General features: G+C 38.1%; 1 non-coding gene across 1 annotated transcript; it reads right to left on the minus strand.

Annotated features, from left to right (window-relative positions):
• Positions 1 to 10,122: 10,122 nt before the first annotated feature.
• Positions 10,123 to 10,194, minus strand: TRNAC-ACA (transfer RNA cysteine (anticodon ACA)). The gene has a single exon. It is a non-coding gene; the product is annotated as a tRNA-Cys (tRNA).
• Between the last annotated feature and the right edge of the window lie 7,169 nt (positions 10,195 to 17,363).

The raw sequence follows: 17,363 nt of genomic DNA on the forward strand, positions 1-17,363 counted from the left end.
CTACCCATCAAGCTGCCTCCAAGAAATAGCTGCATCTCAATACAGATTTTGTACTAGGATCTCACATGCCTGGCAAGTTTGCAATCTTGGTAGAAGAAAGGCAACAGGAGGAAGTCTCAGCCACCAAGGAGAGCAATTAAAATGCAAACAGGTTTGAGCTATCCCAAGGCAGGCACTTTAAAGGAGGCCTGTGCTCATTAACCACATCATCCGGTGGCCCAGCCGATAGAGCAGCTCTTCTGCACTGGGCCAGCCCCAAGTTCACTGCCAACAGCAGCGACTCTGATGATGAAAGCAGCTGAGCCCTCGGTACCCCTCGGCTGTCTCACTGTCTGCTATCTGGAGATGGAAGGAAGAGACAGACGTTCCATCATCTTAAAATGCATTTTGAATATTTCGGGAGAAACAATTGTTCAGGAGCTGAACTGTTCAAACTCTGAGGCTGTGCCGCAGAGGGGAACTTTTCCATCAAAGAAAAGTGCACACGAAGGGGATGGGAAATGGCAAACTGGGAGAAAATTATAGCATTTGCTGAGATGAGTCTTCAAGAAAGTCATTTCCACAGAGAGGGCTTTGCCACACGGGAAGAGCTGTCATTTCAAAATGCAAGATATAACCTGCAGTTTGAAAACTTCTGAATGTGTACTGGAAGTCTGGGATGCTACCTGCAGAAGCCCTGTTACCTTTGGGGAAGAAACATTTTTTCTTCCTGTAATTGTAAATGAAAATATATAGCTTAGCTATTAAAATCAAAGATATTTTCAAATATATATATACATATCATTTTATTTTATGTTATCTACAATTAGATTTGCATGCATATTGATATATAAACCTCTTCCCTTGTTTTTCTTAAAAATGTTTTCACTGTTACAGTCTAACTTAATCTACATCCTTTAGAGTAATTGTCATGGGTTTACTTTTACAGATGAGAGAACTGAGGCCAGTCAGATTCTGTTTGTCTTAGAAAACTCAGTGCATGGCTTATCTTTGATCTGTTCAATGTACAGGAGAAAATTTGAGTTCTAAAGAATACATGTCAAAATCTCCAGTACGGCAGGAGTAGATACATGGATGCATCCATGTAATTTTAAATAGTTATGTACTTGAGTAAATTTGATGAGTCTTTTTGCTAACATAAACTACTAGAACTGGCAGACATTTTACAGAGGAAATGCCTTCTAATCCTATATTCTTTGTTTGTTTGTTTGTTTGTACTTTATTTATTTTCCCCATTTATTTTTATTAGTTAGAGGCTAATTACTTTACAATATTGTAGTGGTTTTTGTCATACATTGACATGAATCAGCCATGGATTTACACGTATTCCCCATCCCCATCCTCCCTCCCACCTCCCTCTCCACCCAATTCCTCTGGGTCTTCCCAGTGCACCAGCCCCGAGCACTTGTCTCATGCATCCAGCCTGGGCTGGTGATCTGTTTCACCCTAGATACTATACATGTTTCGATGCTGTTCTCTTGAAACATCCCTATATTCTACTTTACTCTCTTGCCTTCAGGCTGATTGTAAATAATTGTCTTTAGTAGGTTAAAAATAAAAAGAAATAGAAACTGAATTCAAAATTGCAGGATTGCCTTTACAACCTCAACAGAGATTTGCCTTCCCCCTAAAATATTCTAGAGTAATCCAGTATACATACATTATCTTTAGGATGGCATATATGCAAAGAAATGAAGCCTATAGGTCACCAGGTTTCATGGTCACTTGACTAGACATTATGGGTGAAAGAAAATGCATAGTATAGCAGGGTATTAGTCAATTTAAGGTCTATGGTTATGTATGCATATATGCATATATATTGCATTGGCCAAAAAGTGCCATCAAGTTTTTTTTTTTTTTCCATTACATATTATTTAAAAACCCAAATGAACTTATTGGCCAACTTACATAAAATATATAGTTTGTAAAATATATTGCTAATTCACTACAGCTGTGGTGAAAGATAGTAGGAGATGGGGTGATGTTTTGGGAGTCTTTATTGCTAATAGAGTCATAGCTTTTAAGGACAAACTTTCTGAAGGCATGATTTTGATCCCCAGACCTTACAAGCATCAATCAGCAGAAATGACCAAGTGTAGCTTGTGAATTGGGCTTCCTTGGTGGCTCAGTGGTAAAGAATCCATCTGCAGTGCCGGAGATCCAAGTTTGATTCCCAGGTCAGGAAGATCCCCTGGAGAATGGAATGGCAACACACTCCAGTATTCTTGCCTGGAGAATTCCATGGGTAGAGGAGCCTGGCAGGCTATAGTCCATGGGATTGCAAAGAGTCAGACATGACTGAGCAAATAACAGACATATATACCACTTGTGAAATATCTTTGCCTAGTCTAACTGATAGCACATGGCCATTTTGTGGACTAAACCCCTCACAAAACCATTTGGAGGTTATCACAGACAGGTTCTTAGTCTTATTGATGACTGATCCATGATTATAGAATCTGAAGAATAGCTGTCCAGCATGGAGAGTGAAAAAGCTGGCTTAAAACTCAATGCTCAAAAAACTAAGATAATGGCACGTGGTCCCATAACTTCATGGCAAACGGAAGGGGGAAAAGTGGAAGCAGTGACTGATTTTTCTCTTGGGCTCCAAGGTCACTGCAGATGGTAACTGCAGCCATGCAATTAGAAAATGATAGCTCCTTGGAAGGAAAATTATGATAAATCTAGACAGCATATTGAAAAGCAGAGATATCACTTTACCGACAAAGGACATACAGTCAAAGCTACGGTCTTTCCAGTAGTCATGTATGGAAGTAAGAGTTGGACGATAAAGAAGGCTGAGCACCAAAGAATTGATGCTTTTGAACTGTGGTGTTGGAGAAGACTCTTGAGAGTCCCTTGGACTGCAAGGAGATCCAACCAGTTCATCCTAAAGGAAATCAGTCCTGAATATTCATTGGAAGGAATTATGCTGAAGCTGAAGCTTCAATACTGTGGCCACCTGATGCAAAGAGCCGACTCACTGGAAAAGACCTTGATGCTGGGAAAGATTGAGGGCAGGAGAAGGAGGGGATGGCAGAAGATGAGATGGTTGAATGGCATCACTTGAGTTTGAGCAAACTCCAGGAGATAGTGAAGGACAGGGCAGCCTGGCATGCTGCAGTCCATGAGGTACATGAGTTGGACATGACTTAGTGACTGAACAATAGCAATGGAGAGTAATCTATTGGTTCTGGTCATTAATTTTAACACTTAATGGTGGATATTAATCTGATTTATAAACAAACAAGCTTTAAAAATTTTTTACACTATATTATAATCACTTGCATAAGTATAACTTAATGATGACTCCAAAGAAAGAAACAAAATAAATAAATATATGAAAAATTCTCCTTGTTTATAAAGAAATTCAGGGAGACTAATGAAGAATGAGGAGGTAGAAGATTCTTTATTAGCCTTACTAATATCAATCAACTATTGTCGAACCACTTTCATGCATTGGAGAAGGAAATGGCACCCCACTCCTGCATTCTTGCTTGGAGAATCCCAGGGACGGAGGAGCCTGGTGGGCTGCCGTCTATGGGATTGCAGAGTCGGATACGACTGAAGCGACTTAGCAGCAGCAGCAGCATCGTGGAACCAAAATATTGGTACAATATAGTGACAGGACATGCTTCACAAAGTAATAATTTGAGTTCACAGGTTCTGTAGTTTTTATAATATCACAATTCATGTGTGTTTTAAAAGTCTATTGAGGTAATGATCACATGACTGTAAAACAGACCACTAGATAATAATATTTTGGCACTGTATATATATGTGTGCATGCACACACACACACATATATATAGTTTAAAACTATGTGAGTTAGAGCATAGGCACTAATTTCTACATATCTTCACTACTGGTACATGACAAAGACATATATTTATTTCTAGATTTTCATTAATAAGAAAATAAGGTTGAAATGGACTGACAGTTTAAGACACCATGGTTGGAAAGTTTCAAAGGAAGAGATGAACTCAGGTCTCTTTGCCCCTCTTGTGTGCGTGTGTGTGTGTGTGTGTCCTTTGTGTGTGCACACGTGTGTGTGTGTGTGCATGTGTGTGTATGCATGTGTGCATGTATATGTGTATGCGTGTGCATGTGTGAGACAGGGCTCTTTATATATTTCCTCTTTCAAGAAAACCTAACACAAATGGAGGTCTGTTTGAGCTTCCGACTAATAGTCTGTTAGAATAACGTTATTGAGCATCAGATGCCATCTTCAGATGCCATCTAAAATAATCATATATAACGTATAATCTTTTCCAAACCATAAGTCACCAAGAACTAGCAATTCACAAACAATGAAGCATCATCCCATATCACTGTATTGATCAACTTAGGATTCTTGGTGGAAATGGAACTCAGCTATAGAAGAAACACTAGCAAATTTAAAAACAAAAACACAGGACTTCCCTGGTTGTCCAGTGATTAAGATTTTGCCTTCCAATGCAGGGGGAGTCAGTTTGATCCCTGGTGAGAAAGCGGAGATCCCATCTCTCTGGGACAGAAAATCAAAACATAAAACAGAAGCAATGTTGTAACAAATTCTACAATGACTTAAAAACATCCACATAAAAATATTTAAAAAAATAAAAACCTAAAGCCAAAATTTTTCCTATTATTTTATCCAGTTTTACTGAGATATAATTAACATAAAGCACTGTGTCGAAGGTGTACAGCATACTGACTTGACTTTCACATACTGCAAAATGATTGTTTCAAAAAGATTAGTTAACATCTATCATTGCATACCGGGAGTAGGAAATGACAACCCACTCCAGTATTCTTGCCTGGAAAATGCCATGCACAGAGAAGCCTGGCAGGCTACAGTCCATGGGGTCAAAAAGAGTCGGACATGGCTGAGTGATTTAGCAGCATCATCTCATATAGATACAGAAGAAGAAAAAAAATGATTTCATTCCTAGTGATGAAAACTCTTAGGATCTAATCTCTTGGCAACTTTCAAATTCACCACACAGCAGTGTTAATTACAGTTATTATGTTGTATATTACATCCCCAAGATTTATTTGTCTAATAACTGGAAGTTTTTTTCATCTCATAACTTGGAAGTTGGTTAGAAACTTATTTTTTAGTCAAGTAATGGTGCAACGTCAGTATCCTAAAGACTCCATGTAGAAGTGGCTTTCATCCTAGTGTTTTGGGTCTTTCCATTTTGACTCCTACCCACATGTACATGGTCCTTGCTGTCATCTGTTTGCTGACTCCGGAAGAAGATGGGAAAGAATAGAAGAGAAGAAAAAGGTTTTCTTACAAACCCTGACCCAGAAGAGAAACAAATTGTGGTCTCTCTCACCCTCTTGTAGTGAGAATTAGTCACATAACTACAGCTAGACACAAGGGTCCTGAGAAATAAAATCCCACATATTTTCTGGCAATAATGCTCTTCTTTGAAAGGGGGGGCATCTACTTCTTGGAACACCTGTGCTTATCTGCTGTGTTAATGCTTCATCACATTTGATCAGATAAACCAATCATCCCCAAATTCCCAAAACCCTATTTCATGGAGAGAAATAAAAACCATGTCCTTCTTTGCACAGATAAGACTATTCTTTGCTCCACTAAAATTGTTGATGAGAAGGGTAGAACACAACAAAATTTTAGAGGACCAGGGTTCAAAATCTAGCCTAAGAGTTGTGTCACCATGGACACATCATTAATGTTTGGACTTCCGTTTGCATCCAAGTAAAGAATTGTTTGGCGTGGAAGTTAACAGGGGGCAGGGGATGGGCATCATGTTTGGTAATCACTCATGGTGTAATGCACACAATGGTTTCCATGACCATCTTACACTCTCCACTCAACATCAGCAGAAGTGATTAATGAGAAAGTGTTTTATAAAAATACGAGAGATCAGCCGAATCCTGCCTGAGATTTTGTTACTTAGAAAAATACTATGTAATGTAGCCCCTTTTGGATTGAAATTTGGGGGATTGTGAAAAGTGATGATTCTTATTAAAAACACTGTGCAACAATAGGCTTGCTGCTTATAACTTAACTATCCCAGTAGTTTGGTGGAATGGGAATGCTAGCCCCATGTTACCAATAAAGAATTTAAAACTCCAGAGAATCAGGTGTAACCAAAATTCTAATTTAGGCTTCTCTGAATAAAAGCCTTATTGTCTCTTAAGTAGGCCACAGATCTCGGCTCCATAGGCTCTAATGGGTAGATGGTGATGCATTGCTGGACCAGACTTTAATAATTACATCAGCTGCCATGGGTGGAGACCGGACTATTTGTCACCCACTCACCCACTCCACCTGCTTCTGAAGCTTACGCGTCTACACTACAGGCAGTTGAGTTTTTCAACTCAACTCTTGCTGAGTCTTTCCCATTGATGGGATTTATCCTTTTCCAAGGGGTGGGTAGAATCTTCTTGAGTTATAATTCCTGTGATTCCTTGAGTCTCCTTGTCCACTATAGTTTGGGTGGGAGAAAGGCTGAACACAAGCAGGGATGTATGGTATTTATTTAATCAGGAAATGAAAAGGATGTATTTGGGCATAACACACGTGACAGTGACCTAATTTACTTATCCTGTCTCCTGTTTTTATAAGATACCACCTAATTTGCCATTATAATTCAAAGGAACTTCATTTTCCCAGGTGGAGGATGGAACATTACTGTAGCTTATAATTTGATGGCAATTAGAGTGAGAACTCACATAATTAGTGTAGCAGGATCCTGTTCTATTTATTTCTCAAATGAATCATGTCCTTTGTAGGGGAAACTCTTGAAGGGTAGGTTTAAAGTTACAACTGCTATCAATAGATTAGATGGCATCTAAATAAATAGAACATGATCCACTCCCTATGTCCAGGGAATATTCTGAAATAGTCTCCCAGGTCAAACTGAGGGGAGGTCTAAGTGCATGAATGAATTCTAGAAGTGGGGAGGTGCCCAGGACAATAAAGCTAGATCGTGAAGGATGAAAAGAAACCCATAGCACCTAAGACACTTACATGTGCCTGGTATCAAGACTTTCATGCATAATATTCATTTATTCTACAAACAACTTCCACACTGAGCACAGGACATCCCACCCCTATTCCTCTCTCCTCCATGCAAACTGGTGACCCCACACTCCTTGTTGCATGATTTGATGACCACCCCTTATATCTTCACCCTTTTAAAGTCACTACATTTTTATTCTTTCCATTTTTAGCAGCAACTTTTGGTTCAGATCAATGCAAAGAAATATGGGAAAACAATAGAATGGGAAAGATTAGAGATCTCCTCAAGAAAATTAGAGATACCAAGGGAACATTTCATGCAAAGATGGGCTCAATAAAGGACAGAAATGGTAGAGATCTAACAGAAGAAAAGGTGGCAAGAAAAATACAGAAGACCTATACAAAAAAGATTTTCATGATGCAGATAATCACGATGCTGTGATCACTCACCTAGAGCCAGACATCCTGGAATGTGAAGTCAAGTGGGCCTTAGGAAGCATCACTACAAACAAAGCTAGTAGAGGTGATGGAATTCTAGTTGAGCTATTTCAAATCCTAAAAGATGATTCTGTGAAAGTGCTGCACTCAATAAACCAGCAAATTTGGAAAACTCAGTAGTGGCCACAGGACTGGAAAAGGTCAGTTTTCATTCCAATCCCAAAGAAAAGTAATGCCAAAGAACGTTCAAACTACCACACAATTGCACTCATCTCACATGCTAGCAAAGTAATGCTCAAAATTCTCCCAGTCAGGTTTCAACAGTACGTGAACCATGAACTTCTGGATGTTCAGGCTTGATTTAGAAAAGGCAGAGGAACAAGAGATTAAATTGCCAATATCCACTGGATCATAGAAAAAGTAAAAGAGTTCCAAGAAAATATTTACTTCTGCTTTATTGACTAGGCCAAAACCTTTGACTGTGTGGATCACAACAAACTGTGGAAAGTTCTTCAAGAGATGGGAATGGCAGACAATCTGACCTGCCTCATGAGAAACCTGTATGCAGGTCAAGAAGCAACATTTAGAACTGGACATGGAGCAACAGACTGGTTCCAAATAGGAAAAGGAGTACAGCAAGGTTGTATATTGTCACCCTGCTTCTTTAACATTTATGCAGAGTGCATCATGAGAAATGCTGGGCTGGATGAAGCACAAGCTGGAATCAAGATTGCCAGGAGAAATATCAATAACCTCAGATATGCAGATGCCACCACCTTTACGGCAGAAAGTGAAGAACTAAAGAGCCTCTTGATGAAAGTGAAAGAGGGGAGTGAGAAAGTTGGTTTATAACTCAACATTCAGAAAACTAGGGTCATGGTATCTGTCCTGTCACTTCATGGCAAATAGATGGAGAAACAGTGGAAACAGTGACAGACTTTATTTTGGGGGGCTCCAAAGATCACTGCAGATGGTGACTGCAGCCATGAAATTAACAGATGCCTGCTCCTTGGAAGAAAAGTTATGACCAACCTAGATAGCATATTAAAAAGCAGAGATATTACTTTGCCAAAAAAGGTCCATCTAGTCAAAGCTATGGTTTTTACAGTAGTCATGTATGGATGTGAGAGTTGGGCTATAAAGAAAGCTGAGCACTAAGGAATTGATGCTTTTGAACTGTGGTGTTGGAGAAGACCCTTGAGAGTCCCTTGGACAACAAGGAGATCTAACCAGTCCATCCTAAAGGAAATCAGTCTGGAATATTCATTAGAAGGACTGATGTTGAAGCTGAAATTCCAATACTTTGGCTACCTGATGTGAAGGCAGGAGGAGAAGTGGGTGACAGAGGATGAGATGGTTGGATGGCATCATTGACTCAGTAGATATGAATTTGAGCAAGCTCCAGGAATTGGTGAATGGAAGCCTGGTGTGCTGCACTCCACGTGGTTGCAAAGAGTCAGACAAAACTTAGCAACTGAACAACAACAAAAAATATACTGAACACTGACTGAGCATTATGTGCCTAGCTTGTTCTAAGCACTTTGCTCCTAGGAAAGGTAAGCATGGCACTTGTGAGACTGTCTCTCTGTGGTGAGGGGCTTGTGGTGGGTAGGATGGAAAATACGTACAGGAAAGCAGTCTGGGCTTCATGTCTAACGCACAGTGTTTAATGTACATTTCCTATAGCAGGAAGGGGATCTCCCAAACATTGTCTTCTCTGCTACATTTTTATTTTGGTGTTTTTTTTCAGCCTCACCAGTCATAATTATGCCATTGCTTTCTGAGAAAACCTTTGTCGGTTAATCTTCTCTTAATTATGTTCTCTGTGTAAAGATGCTACTTGAAATAGGATGCTCAAATCTAAATAATCTTAAGCTTGTAGAACCAAGAATTTGGAATGAAGATGTGATGTTATCATCTTTCTTTTTAATTCAATGGGCACCAAACTGCAAAAACACATAAAAATGCAGATAAATTATTGCCCATGAGTGACATTTTAGAACAACTTTCGTACATAAATAACACATGAACTGTCCAGTAATATCTTTGTTTTCATAAAAAAATTTCTCTTGAGAAGTCAAGCCAGCATGGGAAAAAGTACTTGCCAAAGGCATATCTGATAAAGGGCTGTTATACAAAATATACAAAGAACTCTTAAAACTCAGCAATAAGGAGATACATTGATTACAAATGGGCGAGTAGCCTTATAGACACCTCACCAAAGACAAATATACAGATGGCAAATAAGCACAAGAGAAGATGTTCCACCTCACATATCATTAGGAAATTAAAAAATTGAAACAACAATGAGATACCACTACACACCTATTACAACTGTCAAAATCCAGAGCACTGACCACACAAAATGCCAGGGAAGACATGGGGCAACATAAACTCTTGCTCACTACTGGGGTGGGAGGTGGATGCAAAATCTACAGCCACCTTGGATGACAGTTTGGCAGCTTCTTTCAAAACTAAACATACTTTTACCATATTGTATCATATAATATATCATATAATACATTTTGCTCCTTAGTATTCACTCAAAGGTGTTGAAATCTTGAAGTGAAGTGAAGTGAAGTCACCCAGTTGTGTCCGACTCTTTGCGACCCCATGGACTGTAGCCTAACAGGATCCTCCGTCCATGGGATTTTCCAGGCAAGAACACTGGAATGGGTTGCCATTTCCTTCTCCAGGGGATCTTCCCGACCCAGGGATCGAACCTGGGTCTCCTGCATTGTAGGCAGACGCTTTACCATCTGAGCCACCAGGGAAGTCCATCTTATGGCCACGTAAAAACCTGCACATAGCTGTTTATAGCAGCTTCATTCACAGTTGCCAAAACCTGGAGGCAACTGAGATGTGCTTCAGTAAGTGAATGGATAAATAAACTGTGAAACATTTAGACAATGGACCATACTCAGCACTAAAAATAAATGAACTATCAAGCCAGGAAAAAATATGGAGAAAGCGTAAATGCATATCACTAGCCTGAAAGGCTGAGTACTGTATGATTCCAACTGTATGACATTCTGCAACAGGCAAAATTATGGACACAGTTAAAAAAAAAAAAAAAAAAAGGCTACCAGGACATGAGGCCAGGGGGGTGAATAGTTGGAGCACAGAGGATTTTCAGGGCAGTAAAACTATTATGTAAGACACTATAATGGTGGACACATGTCATTATGTATGTGAGTTAAGTCGCTTCAGCCATGCCCACTCTGCAACACCATGGACTGTAGCCCGCCAGGCTCCTATGTCCATGGGATTCTCCAGGCAAGAATACTGGAGTGGGTTGCCATGTCCATCTCCAGGGGATCTTCCCAACCCAGGGATAGAACCAACATCTCTTATGTCTTCTGCATTGGCAGGTGGGTTCTTTACCATTGGAGCTACTTGGGAAGCCCCACATGTCATTATATATTTGTTCAAACTCATAGAATGTACACCACCAAGATGTTGTAAACTAATGTAAACTATGGACTTTGGGTGATGTTGTGTCAAAACAGATTCAGCGACTGTAAAAGTAAAATGTATCATCTGGTTGGGAGTTGCTGACCATGGTGACACTATGCCCGAGTGGAGTCAAAGGGTGGATGGGAATCTCTGTACCTTCTACTCAGTGTTGCTGTGACCCTAAAACTACTCTGAAAAATAAAGTCTATTGAAGTATATACACTTCTCAATTTTGTCAATTGCTTTAAAAAATACAGTGTCTAAAAATGCCATCTAAACTCTTAAGTAACTGTATATTCAATTATATAACCACAACATCTAATTGGGGCTTACAATATATGTCAAGTCAAAGTATATAATCACAGGCTTCTCCTTTCATGAAAAATCATTGTGGTAGAAAGTACTACCTTAGAGTAACAACTATAAGCTACATCGGATAAATTAAACTGATTTTTTTTCATAGTTTGGGCAAGGAAAAAAGACAGGGTTGTGATTCTTCAGAAAAAGGAAGCTGATGAAGTAAGTCCTATGCCAGCCCCCTTAAGGTTCTGAGGAAACTTCCAAGCCTGAGCACATGAGGGAAATAAACAAATGATAAAACAAACAAATGATAAAACTGAAATTCCCTGCGGGCCCAGTGGTTAGGACTCCACACTTCCGCTGCAGGGGACATGGGTTCGATCCCTGGTCGGGGAACTAAGTTCCTGCATATTGCAAGGTGTGGTCAAAAAGAAACCTAAACTATTAGAGTCCAGAGTTCTCTGAGTTTAAGAGACAGAGATCAGAATTCACTGAGGCTGAGATTACCAGAGTTTAGGGTTGAGAACATCAGAGGAGAGTGAGGTGGGCTGAACAAGAACTTTAGAGATACGCAAAGAAAAAAAAAAAATTAATTTTTGTCTTGCTTCTTAACTCAGTATGTACTAGGTGAATATAAAAAATACTAGGAAAAAAAAAACACAGAAAGAAAGTAGGCTGAAAAACTCCCGGAGCTCATAAAGAGCTGGAAAAAGCCTGTATCCAACCAGCAGAAGGTAGAGACCATGAAATGCACACAGGATCTGATGGAATCTTTCCAAAGATAGTGGGCAACATTAGCTCCAGGCTGAAGAGCACGCTGGCTTGGCCCTGAGGAAGCTTGAAATACACATTACATGGGTAAAGCTGACTCTGAGTAAGTTACTGGGATTCCTGAACAAAGATCAACACCATTGAAGGAACAGAAGAAAACTCAGCATCCAACAATGCAAAATCATAATGTCCATCCAATAAAATATTACCAGCATATGAAGAGACAGAAATATATGCTCCATCACCAGGAGATAAATCATCAATAAAAATAGACACAGATATGACAGAAAGGATAAAATGAGAGACAAGGTACTTAGCATAGCTACTATAAATATAATCCATATGATCAAGAATGCGGAAAAAAACATAAGCATGTTGAGGAGAAATATTGGAAAATAGACTTTAAAACTCTAAGTAAAACTTCTTGAGATGAAAATTTAACTTTGAAAATAGAAACTGCACTGGGTATGATGAACAAAGGATTAGAAACCCAAAAATAAAACATTAGTGAACTTGAGGAAATAGCAATAGGAAATCTCAAAAATAAAACAGAGAGAAAGAAAAGAGTGAATTAAAATGAACAGAGCTAATTAAAATTAAAGAGTTCGTTAAAATTAACACATGGGAAAAATATATATATATTGATACATTTTCTTTTCTAGTCATTTATCAATGGACACTTAGGCTGTTTCCATATCTCGACTGCTTTATTTAGATTGGTATAAAAGTAATGGTGGTTTTGCGTTGTTGAACTTCACTGCTTGATATAGGAATACATTTTTAAATGAATGAGGTTATGTTATACATCACTTTAAAGGACATTTCTTGCTTCATTTTTCTTTTTTTGTTAATGACTTCTTACTTGCTGTATATTTTGTATTTATTTTAATTAGGGAAATGGTGTTAGACAAAGAAACAATTGGAGCAATTTTCTTATTTGAGGTCAAAATGGGTCATAAAGCAGCAGAGACAGCTCACAACATCAACAGTGCATTTGGCCCATTGCTAACGAACGTACAGTGCAGTGGTGGTTGAAGAAGCTTTGCAAAGGGGAAGAGAGCCTTGAAGATGATGAGCATAGTGGCAGACCATCAGAAGTTGACAATGACCAGCTGAGAGCCACCATCAAAGCTGGCCTACTTACAACTACATGAGAAGTTGCCCATGAACTCAACATCGACCATTCTATGGTTATGAAGCATTTGAAGCAAACTGGAAGGGTGAAAAAGCTCAATAAGTAGGTGCCTCATGAGCTGACACAAATCTGAGACATATATATGCTCAGCAAACCAATGAGATGCACTGAAAATTGCAATGCCTGCAGCCAGTATAGGTCAACAGAAAGAGTCCAATTCTTCTTCATGACAATGCCAGATGGTACGACACCAATTGCACAACCCATGCATCGAAAGTGGAATGAATTGGGCTATGAAGCTTTGCCTCATCTGCTACATTCACTTGACATCTCTCCAACTGACTACCATTTCTACAAGCATCTCAGCTTTATGCAGGGAAAACACTTCTACAACCAGCAGGATGTAGAAAATGCTTTCTAAGAGTTTGCTGAATCCTAAAGCATAGATTTTTATGCTACAGGAATAAACAAATTATTTCTCATTGACAAAAATGTGTTGATTGCAATGGTTCCTATTTTGATTAGTAAAGATGTGTTTGAGCCTAGTTATAATGATTTAAAATTCATGGTCCAAAACTGCAATTACTTGCTTTTCTGGTGACACAGACAGTAAAGAATTGGCCTGCAATGCAGGAGACCTGACTTCGATCCCTAGGTCAGGAAGACCCCCTGGAGAAGGGCACAGCAACCCACCCCAATATTCTTGCCTGGAGAATTCCATGGACAGAGGAGTCTGGTGGGCTTAGTCCATGGGATTGCAAAGAGTTGGACATGACTAAGTGACTAACACTTCACTTCACTAGGTAATAATAATAATAAACAATGTTGCAATGAACATGGACATGCAGATATCATTTCAAAAGAGTGATTTTTATCTTCTTTGGATATACAACCAGAAATGGAATTTCTAGATCAACTGATGGTTCAATTTTTAATTTTTTTATGAACCTGCACAGTTTTACATAGTGGACAAATCAATTTACATTCCCACCAACTGTAAATCAAGATAAACATCCTTTTTTCCACATCTTTGTCAATATTTTATATATATATTTTTAATGATAGTCACTCTAATGGATATGATTTTTAATCAATAACTTAATCTTCAATGTAACGTAACAGCAAAAACAAAAAGAGAAAATTAAACAAAGGGTGGGCAGGATGATGGAAATATAAAGAGAAATAATTAATGAAATATAAAGCATAACATCAATGGAGTAACAATTGAAACAAAAAGTGACAGAGATCAGAATACTAGCTTATGGCAGTGAGTATATTCTTAAGAAGAGAACAAATAAGTTTTCTTAACTGAATTAGAATATTGTAGGTCTCGATAGGGTGGTGATTACATGAGTATAAGTTAGTAAAACCTCATCCATGTTTAACAGCTGTGCATTTCACTGCATATATTTTTTCCCAGAATAAAACCAATTAAACTCATGTAGGAAAATACTGTATGAATGGTTGCTGGCTCCCCTCCAAAACAATGGAGACAGCCTATTTAAGCTGTTCAAAGAAAGAGAATGTCAACTCAGACTCATTTATGCAGCAAAAACAGCCTTAAAGAATGAAAATAATACATTGCCAAGCAATGGAAGACAGACAGAATCCATCGCAACAGTGTTGGCTACTCCACTGCATTTTTAAATGTAAAAGAAGTCTTTAAGCAGAAAGAAATGAAAACAGATGGCAAGTGGGACCTTCTAGAAGGAGTGAAGAGCACTAGAGATAAAATAATGAAGAAAAGAAAATTCCTTAGTAAAATAAAGATCATATTAATTAATATCAGGAAGCTTGACAACCTCTACTGTCAACATTTTCTGTGATCTGGAGGATATGTGTGTACATACGTGTGTGCACATATCCCTTTGATTCTAATAAGGAATTTACTGTGATACCTATCTAAGTATTCCATTAGTTCCTCAGTGCTATCTGACACTGGAATTTTTCTGAGGATTTTTAAAAATATGTGGTCTTTTAATAAAATTGTCTTCACTCTTCTTTAAAGTTGTATTTTATGGTTAACAAATTTGAAACTTTTGACATCTTCAATTGATCTTTTTATATTTTAAATGAGAAAATACTGTTTTTATAATGCGGTAGGTACACATTCAGCTTAAGCAAATTATTCTAAATGGAGTATTCCTAGCTCTACTGTGGTAAACAGAGAAATTTGTAAATATTTAAGAAACAATTAGTTTGCCAGTGTTTCCTCTTTTACATGTATTCATGACACCTCCCACTGACAGATTATTTTTTATAAGATAAAACATGTCTAATAGGTTTTCTCTGTTTGCAATTCTTTCAAATGTTGGACCAAATTTAGATATTTCATAATCATAGATTTTGCATCTTCATTTTATTGCAGTGCAGGATATAAATGTATACAACTAAAATTAGAATCATTTTCAACAAATCAAGATATCCCATAGAGTAATTATAGGATCTGAAAATCAAATATTCGAGGTGGTTTGGATCGTTATGCTGTTTGCTAGCTTTGTTTTGAATACATGCAATTTTTTTGAAAGTATGAAGCTGAAGTTTGAATGTTTCCCTTGTTTGTATACTTTCAACTTATTTTTAATGAATTGCAACCAAAATTTAGAAGAACTTATTATAGAAATGTTTCATACTTTTCTAGAATACAGACTTGATTTATAAGGTATGTTTTAAAAGCTCAATTATTTCTAAAATATAGTTGATCATGAATAGCAAAGAAGAAAATACATATAAATAAGCTGATTTTGTATCCAAAACAGAATCAAGCATATATTTTTTTCTTTAGCTACTCAAAAAAAAATATATAACCACTATTTATGATGTTTGAAAACCATGGTTTCTTTTAGTCTCTTTTAGATGCTTTTTAGATGACATTATGAACTATTTTAACCATGATTTATCTCAAAGACATTCATGTTACATAATTTTCCTAATTTAATAAGACAACTGTTTCACTATGATGTCTACCTCCCAAAAAAGCCTTTGTACATTTAGTGTGTTTCAAAAACAATCAATATTCTTTTTCAAGGTTAAACTGCAGAATTCATGGTAGTCTTCACAACAATCTTTGCTCTTTCACTTTTAACCAAATGAATTTTCAAAAGCTTTGCTTTACTTCCATAAATTTGTATTAAAAAATAAACTATTTGAATTAGCCTGAGTTTTTTTATTTGACGAACACTGCTGTTAAAGGGGCACCATTTTAAACATCTGTGAAGTTCTACTAATGAAGCAAATCCATTAACATCTATTTCTTGACCTTTCATATATGCACTGCCCCAAACACTTTAAATTGGAAATGAGATGAATCAACTGACAAGAGTCATTTGATCTAAATGAAAACCAATGATGCACAGAGAGGTCGTTACATATCTCTTCTGTTCAACAGGATAAACCATCACTTTGGGCACAGACTTTTAAAAATAACCTCACGGTTTTGAAAGACATCTTGTAGCTTCTGGATTTTAGGTGAACCATCAGTAGCAATCAGAAGCCCCACAGTTCAGTTCAGTTCAGTCACTCAGTCGTGTCCGACTCTTTGCGACCCCATGGACTGCAGCATGCCAGGCCTCCCTGTCCATCACCAAATCACAGAGTTTACTCAGACTCATGTCCATTGAGTTGGTGATGCCATCCAACCATCTATCTCATCCTCTGCCGTCCCCTTCTCCTCCTGCCTTCAATCTTTCCCAGCATCAGAAGACCCACAGCAGATGATAAATGTCGACCAATCTTTCCTGCAAGCTACATGCTCGTCAGGAATCTTCTTCAATAGCAAAATCATTACTTTTTTTTCAGTTTAACCCTTGTTCAGTTTGCTGTTTTCTTATCAATGCTGAAAGGGTTCACTGGAAAGAGGAGCAGCCCATAAAGGTCGAGGGGTCATTGCAGAATAGGTGGTGAGGTAACAGGTGAGGATGTGTGCTGAGCCCTCCCAGACATGGTAAGGGGTAGGCGGTCACAACTAAGTCAAATAGGTTTTGAAAAAAGTTTTTAAAAAAGGTCAAAATTAGTGAATGAAAGTAAAAACCTTCAAAGGATCAGTTGCAGATAAAAATGTTAAACCTACATTGAAGCACAGCCCCACTCCACCGAAAGCCCCACTCCTGCAAGGTTTTCCATGAGAGTGCTCAAAAACACCTCAGGCAGGGAGAACCCTTTGATTGTAAAAGGTTCACTTCCTCATAATAGACTGAAATCATTCACCCAGCTGAGTTTGTAGGTTTTATACAACCTTGATTATAAAGCCAGATAAAGAATGAAAATTCAGAGCATAGTTCT

The sequence above is a fragment of the Muntiacus reevesi genome, chromosome 10, assembly GCF_963930625.1.
Source record: "Muntiacus reevesi chromosome 10, mMunRee1.1, whole genome shotgun sequence".
Lineage (NCBI taxonomy): Eukaryota > Metazoa > Chordata > Mammalia > Artiodactyla > Cervidae > Muntiacus > Muntiacus reevesi.